We start from the raw sequence: 8398 nt of genomic DNA, 5'->3' as shown, positions 1-8398 counted from the left end.
TCGACGGATTGTTTGGATGCTTGGTGGTTTTTCAGAGTCACGCCCTGAAAAAGGACTCGGGTCACGAATGTGTACGAGAAAACGGATCGCGTACAGGTGCGCCATATTTAACTCGGAGACATCTTCATAATCTGTTAATTCCGATGGAAAATAACATAACGCAGAGATTTTGGAACGGAAGCGCCAGCAGCTGCTTTGAGAGACAGAGAAAAGAGATGCAGCTGGTTTGTAAGTTAGAAACGATTATTTTTAAACATTCTTTAAAGTCCCAAACGTTTAAGAGCTTTTTCTTCCATTTACTTTAACTGAATGTAAAACACACAAAGGTCAAAATAAAAAAAATCTCAGTCTTGTAAATGTAACCTACCTGTAACTATCAAGTAAAAATTATATCAATCCGAATACGTACAATGTGCGTGTAAGAGAAAATTCTTGTAGAGAAATTTCCAGATAAAAAGGAAATCCGAGATTGCTTTTATCGGTCAACTCGCTACAGCCGTATAGAACTCGATAGAACAAGTGTGTAGATTTGATCTAAACGAGTGTATATTCACTCGATATCGGAGATGCTGAAACAGATTTCGTGTAGCCACAGTGGGAGCCGAGAGTCTCTCTCATTGAAGCAAAAGTGATTTTCTATGGCGCGCGCTATATCAATAACATCACGTTAATGCCATTCACTTGTTTGCCCCTCCCGGAAAAGCTGTGCCGATTTTTATGGGAGTTATCAAGAGACGGCGTTCGCGCTAATGTTCGTATCGGCGATTCCGCGGAAAGAAAAAAATTGATAAATACGATTGGCGTTGATTCACTTGTGTGCGAAAAATTCGTCAATGAACGAATATCTTTGAAACTATCGAATACTAATGTCTGACTAATGTCTAGAACGAGCGCATCTTTCAGAGAGAAAGAACATTAAAACAAAAACGAATATAATTTTCTGAGTAAATAAATATCGGTTTTTTTGCAAGGCCACAAAGAAATAAGTAAGGCAAGGTCGATTTTGAAAGTTAAAAACCTATCTGAATTTTGCGTCTTTTATTGACACCTTGAACCATTTCACCTAATAAATAACACTTGTCACATAATCGGAAGATTTATTATTTTTGAGATGAATTAAAATGGCTTGGGAAGAAAAGAGACCAGATATCTTGTCGGTCACGGACATTTGTAACTAACGTGCATTTTTCTTGACAAAAAATCTGCATATATAGATTTCAGTCTTTAAAAAACTATAAATAGCAATATGGATATTGTGTGAAGGCCGATTCGGGGTTCGTTTTCTTTCTTACCTCATTCTGTATTCAAAAATACATTGATATTAGATTTTTTACTTTTATGTGAGTTAACTATGCCACAAACTCATTTATCCTCTTTTCTTATATTTCGAGCGGTTTACAATTTCCATGACAGGGAAAAGGAAAGAGGCTACAACAATAGCTCACGCTTATAATAGCTTTTAATGGATTCGCTTAGGTCGACGTAGAAATTTGCTACACTTATGTCAGCAATACGCCTCTTTTAGCAATACTACTTTTTATCAAATATAATGATCGAGATATTTTTGTCAATATGTTTATAGTATTTAATATTCTTATATACATTATAGTTTCGAAATTTTTTAAGTACAATTTCTGTATGAGAAAGTTTTTAGTTTTGTCTTTCTAAGTTTCTTTCTAAATTTTTTTTCACTATTTTACATCTTTTAAAATTAAAAAAAATAAAAATACAGTAATAATATTAATAAGTAATACAGTAATAATATTAATATAATTTTGCATATTTAAATTACAAAATCTATTTCGTCTATTTCATCATCTTTAAATTCTTTTTTCTATCTTCTTAGTTACAAGATAAATTGTTCCCGAGAAAACATGGACTTCGCAAAGTTGTTACAAATATCGCGCGTGAACACTGCAATCAAAACTGTATTTAGAATCACAAAGTATTATATTTTCTTAGGACCGAAAGAAGTATTATATTTTAGATTTATGTATCTGTCTCTTTTGTATATTTTTTGTGAATTTGTTAGCTGATTATTTCGGAAGACAAGAATTTCAAGAAATGTAAGAAATTTAAGGTCAGGTAAACGAGATGAAATAAGTATAATGATGGTCATTTCCTGTTTTTTTAGTTTAAAGTTAATCTCTAAAAAAATTTTTTTAACCAAAGTCATGTTTTCTCACACAAAAGATTGGTTCAGATAAACAGAATTGAATAAGTATAATAATAGTCATTTCTCGTTTGTAGTTACTTAGGAGATATCTCTAAAAGATTTATTTTTTTGTCTAAAGTGATTTTTTTTCCACGTAAAAGATTGATGAACGACTTTGAAACCAAAAAACTTAGAAAAGAAGTTTACAGCAGAAATAAATTTTGCTCAATACGACTGAGTGAATATTTCAAAATATTTCATAAAATCACGAAAAAATATAAACGCGATCCGGATGCGTCTCACCAATCTCGGTGCGACAGATCGTTGTCCTTCGTTGGAGTTGTGAACGGTTCTCGCCTTGAACCGAGCCGATCAACCGCAGAATCCGGGATTAAGAAGAGATACCCACAGAATACCAGGCACACGGCGTAATTCTTTAATTGCTCCGGCTAATTGGCTCCGAGTGGCGCCACGGTGCCACGGTGCATCGCCGATGACAATTATTCCGCGGGAAGCGAACGGTTCGTAAATTGTCCAAGTTTTTTATTCTTCTCTTAATCGACCGCTCGCCTAGTCCCCCTCTCTCATTTGTTTTTTGTTTCTCACAAAAATCGAGAGAATGCGAACGACGCGCGATGACAAAGAGAAAAAAATTTTGCCTGCGTTTCGGATGCTTATCTAGGCACACACATTAAATGCATATAATACGTAGAGAGCACGCGTGGAAAAAGTCACGTGTCCCGCAAATATTTTTTTGTTTGCACTTTCTCGACGAGAATTTGTGTGCGTGTGAGAAATGTTGAACTTTCGATTTTTATTAACGCACGCAAAATATGTAACAGTGAAAATGTAAATTAAGAAAGAAACGCCGCGGGACGGCTAATGTAAATGGTAACATAAATAACCCAGAAATACGCGATTAACATGTGCATTTAATATTCTTTAAGAATGTGGATCTGCCGTTTCGCCGGTATTAATGAGATTTTACACAACTTGTATATTAAGTGTTGTACGAGTCATGTATCGTACTCCGCACGTTACGTATCTGTCCGTCGGCTCTGAAATTACGCACGAATCGTCACATTCTTTGCTAGATTTATTTTTGCACAAAGCTGTTATCTAATACAAGTCTCGGCGTACCTTTTATCGTCTCGAGAACACATTTTTTTCTACCGTAAGCGCGCCTCTCGACGCGCGAATGATTTATACGCAATATAATATGTGAATAACTTACAACTCCGCGTTGCGAAGTACACAGCAACGACGACGAAGTTGCTCTTTCTCTCTCTCTCTCTCTCTCTCTCTCTCTTTAGCCAGCTCGTCTCTGACAGCTGAACGGGCAAGGAACATCTATAATGACAAACCGCTTTGGTCTCTCGCGAACGGACGGACACTGGGCGGTTCAGGGCCGTGGCCAATGTTATAAATGCATCGTCGAAAAAAAGCGGCACGAGAACCGCTTAGGCTATCTATCGATAGACGATATTCCTCGATGCGCGCACCGCAACGTGACCGCGGCCAAAGATCGATTTGTATCGAGGGGGGTTTCAAGAGAGCGAGATGGATGGGCCAGGTCTCGAAATCTATTAGTCATCACCCACACGATATCGAGACTCTCTCTCTCTCTCTCTCTTTCTCTCTCTTTCTCCCTGTCTTCCCTTTCTCTCTCTCGTCGGTGCGGACAGGTAATTCGAATCGATGGTATTGTAGCGCGCGCCCGATCGTGATGATTTCTTTCCCCCCTCCGGCCACGCGTGGAACGCTCATAGGAGGAATTGCGATCCACTATGGGATTCAGAATGATAAGCAAAGCGAAGGGGCTCTCGCTTGATGAATATCACGTCCGTAACATCTTCAATTACAACAATTACCCTATGAATCTCGATTTGAGAGCCGTGAGTTCACCAACGGGAAAAAAAAACACGCACGATTAAGTTTTTTTTTTTTTAAATTGTGAGAAACGTACGTGAAATTAAACAATCGCAATTTGCAACAATTGCTTTGAGTCGAGGCAGAAACGCTTGATGCGACGGCATTAAAATTACGCGCAGCGTACGCGAACGTCAGAAACGGCGGCTAGTTAGCTTACATTAGCCTGATTACGTTACTTATTCCGAAACAGAACGAACACACGAGTAAGAGGGGCTAGAGCGCTCGCTCTCGTCGAAGTTGCTCACTTCCCGCCACTCAGGAGCACTTCGAGTCCATTCACTCAATTCATTTTCATCTCCGATTCGCCGTCCGCCCTTCCTCCTCTGTTCTCTCATTAACGTTCTTTCCGGTGGCCCCGAGACTCAAATCAGAACGAGATTCTTCCTAAGAAAATTAGCGCTCGTTTCCGCGAGCCGATTGCTCGTCGATGTAGAACGTATTCGAGCGGATGTGTGTGTGCGTGTTGTTACACATATCCCCACCAAGTAGACGATAACGAAGTGTCACATTGATTTACTTATCGAAATGGAGAGTCCTAAAGTATAACTAACCCTTGTCTCATTCATATACGTTCTAAATTAAGAATACGGATTTATATGCACGAGGCACTTGTGCAGGCCTTTATGTCGCACGATCCAGTGTTCCGAGCGAGATTGGCGATACAATGCGCGGCAATTGCGTTGTGAGCAACGCGTAAATTGAACGTCAATTAAAACTCGTCGGCGACCTGATCAGAATTACGGCGAGCAATATTCGGAACGTATGTACGTATTCTTGACAAAAAAAATCCAAGCGGAAAAGAAGAAGTTATCTTCAAAAATATAATTACGAGATAAAAACGCATTGATATATTCATTCAATACGTTGGAACATCGATACAACAATTTTCTCAATAATGCCTAATGATGTAATGTAGCCTCTACCCAAAAAAATAGACAATGGTTTCTTTGTGCGTACACACGACGTGCATGTGTTGTTCACTCCCACGTATTCGACATACGTACTATTACGTTATACTCTCGTCGTCTGGCGACCGAGAACTACACCAAGGGAAGTTGCGGCCCGCGCGACGGGAGACGAACGGTCATTTTTTAAGGGGGGTGAGTTCGTGCTCATGGGGGTAAGTTGGCTAACGAATCGTTTTTCTTCGAGGGTCGAGGAGAGACATCGGATGTATAGAAATAAAAAGGGACGCGAGCGCGGGTGAGACATTTATTGGATGATCCTATTACACATCGCCGTCCCGCGTATTCGTAACGTTTAATACAGCTCCGAGCTGTCATCTGGCAAACAGCGTGCAATTTATTTTTTTTCCTGTCAGTTCATTACTACATTATGAAACAACTTGCGATGGATTTTTGACTAATCGATACTGTCGCTGTTCTGAATTGCCGGTAACAAATTATCGTTTTCTTTTCTTTTGACGAAGAAAAGCTCTATCTTTACACAACCTTGACCGAACCGTCGTGAAAACTGTGACGAAACAGCAGCATTTTGATTTTCGACTGACTAATATGTCGTAAAACGCCGTGCAGTGACAACTGGCAGAGCTGTAAATCCCGTCGTAAAATTATGCCGGCCGCGACGTGTGCAAAACTATAAATATTAATGCTTCCCAAAAATAGTTCTTCTCTTTGGCTCCGTTCATCCTTTTTTTTTTTTTATTTCTCTCCTTCTCGCTTCCTCGCAACGGCGTCGTAAATCAAGCCGCTAGAAGGAGGTTGTCAGCGAAAAATACGGCGAATAAAGGCGACTGGGGGTAAGAGTTTGTTTTAGATGCCAGAAACCCTTTCGCTCGGCGAGAAACATTGCTTTCGGCAGCCGCGACTTCCCTCGAACATCGTGGAGTGATATGAACTCTTCGATTTTCTATTACACGCTCTCCCGCGCAGAATTTTCCCAAAGATCGAAAACTATTTCCCTCGCGTGAGAAAATTCGATCTTCGTCGCTATCTGTTACGCGGATAAAGGAAAAATATTTGTGTAACAAGATTTTTCAATTTTTCACAGATTATACGAAAACCATCATTTATAAAAAAGTAACATACACGTAAATGTGAAGATTTTATCATTTATCGCACAACAATGTACAGATCTCTGAGAGTTTTGAGAAACTTCGGGATGCGATCCGCCTCGGGGCAAAATAAATAGTGGTTTTAATTTCATTATCATATTTCGAAGATTTTTCATATTTTTGAGAACGTAGGACCCTTTCGTGATTTTTAGAAGGGATACCAATAGCCTGCAATATTTTTCCCGATGATCTTTCTTGAGATAACCATCGTCCTTTATCTGGTTGTGTATCGCGTGTAGAAATCTTATCTCAGAGCTCCCTCAGCCGCCTACCACTCTGTCATCTCACGATGTCGGAGTCGCTTTGATCCCTCTCGCTTCGAGTTTACATCGGGACAATCAAGGGACTGACACAGCCACGTGGAGTCTAACTTTTCGAAAATTAGCCACGTGGGGTTATACACAAATGTCATATATACGAATATCATTAGAGATAATTTGTGAAAACATGTTTGTAGGCAATAATACAAAGAAATATGCGATTTTAAATAAATATACATTATAATTCCTGAGAATTATAGTAGAATTTTTTTTGAATAGTCACGTGTCGGCGATCAGAGAAGAGTCTCTCTCTAATGTAGCTACTAGCAAAGCTTGTCACTAATGACTTTGAGACAAGATCTCGGATCTAGATCTTTCCTTAATCTTCTTTCTTTGCTTTCTACCAAAGCGCCATAATAAATTTATATTTTCTATTTCTAATCGCATCTCTATCGAAGAAAGTAGATTGTGACAAAACTGTAATGAAGTGAAAATCTTTTTGAACATTACCAATTGTATCACTTAGCTCATAAATCATCGCATATTTTTTCACATACATACACAAACATTAAAATTTAACTTGTTTCTTTTTTTTTATTTTTCTATCGATTTCGTGTTTTGTTTCCATGATCACTCATATGTGCACACGCGTACAGATAAGAAAAACGAAGGAAACGAAAAAACCTCAGTCGAATACAGCTATAGACGGGGGCAATATCCGACTCTTTGGTCTCCGCGCGTACCATTGGCCGTGACCACGCAATAAATCGAGCCATTCAGCCTAATGATTAATTAAATATAATGACTGCACCGGCCGTGACTGATGAACCGGCTAAGACAATATCTATCTTGTGTTGGTGAGTCTCGCCAACCGAATGCGGACGTAGATGTATGACCGCGCCGATCATGAAATTGCACGTATATCATACACCAGGTGCCATTCGCACGGAAAGCATTGCGAAAATATTGTTGACAATAACAATTACAGGCAATTTTTTTTCCTGAAAAACAAATTTATTTCTTTTAATAAATTTGTTACGAGAAGTTTATATAAGAATTTTAATTAAATAAAGAAACTATTGAAATATGTGTACAGACAGGAGCAAAAAAAAAAAAAAAAACTATAACTGTATCTCTCGAGCGTCTAGTGATGTCATAAACCTGCATTATATACGCGTGCACACACGTAGATTTATCTTCGCTCGATGTCTCTCGTGTTGGTGAGCAACAGAAGGTGGATGGAAAGCATCATTCAGTTCCGTGCCTCCTAAGTACACGAAAGAAACCACCGAGTCCACCTTTATGGTAGTTATTAATATCAAATAGTCAGCCACCGTGCCCATTACGGACACATAATGGGACATCATTTTTTGCCGCGACAATGAGGCGCTCCGTTAAAATGCTCGATGTATTTGCATTATTTATGTGAATAATATTCAACGGCGTACAATGATGTTAAACAACAATGCAAATAAGTTGAAAAAAAAAATCAAAAATGCAGGTAGTGCAATAGTTAGTCAGATATTTTTAGAGACATTTTTTCAGATACCTCGACATTGTTGTCGAATTTTCAAACATATGACTGTTGCCAGAAAGGCAGCATAGCTATCTTTGGTTTTATTGAAAAGAGATGCGCGTCATGTTACTCAAGCGACAAAGATCTCTTTTACAAAGAGATTACTACCTGAGAGCAAATTCCTTTTCCATTTTTTAGTAGTAATAATAAATAAGTAAATTAATTAATTATTGTATTTTATATCCGTAATATTTATTGCTTGCTTTACTTAGTTGTTATTTGTTATTTAGCTTATGCTTTTTGTTTTATTAAATAAAGTTCTTAAAGTTTCAGATATTTTATCGTAATTGTATGTAGCGAGTGAATTATGAGTAGTAATGTTATCAAATGTGAACTATAACACAATAAAAGTCAAATTTAATGTTTAAAATAAAAAACAAAACTATTGCGGAAACTGCAGT

This window comes from Pseudomyrmex gracilis, unplaced genomic scaffold (genome assembly GCF_002006095.1).
Source record: "Pseudomyrmex gracilis isolate BER0280 unplaced genomic scaffold, ASM200609v1 scaffold_2, whole genome shotgun sequence".
Lineage (NCBI taxonomy): Eukaryota > Metazoa > Arthropoda > Insecta > Hymenoptera > Formicidae > Pseudomyrmex > Pseudomyrmex gracilis.
This window is presented reverse-complemented; position numbering follows the sequence as displayed.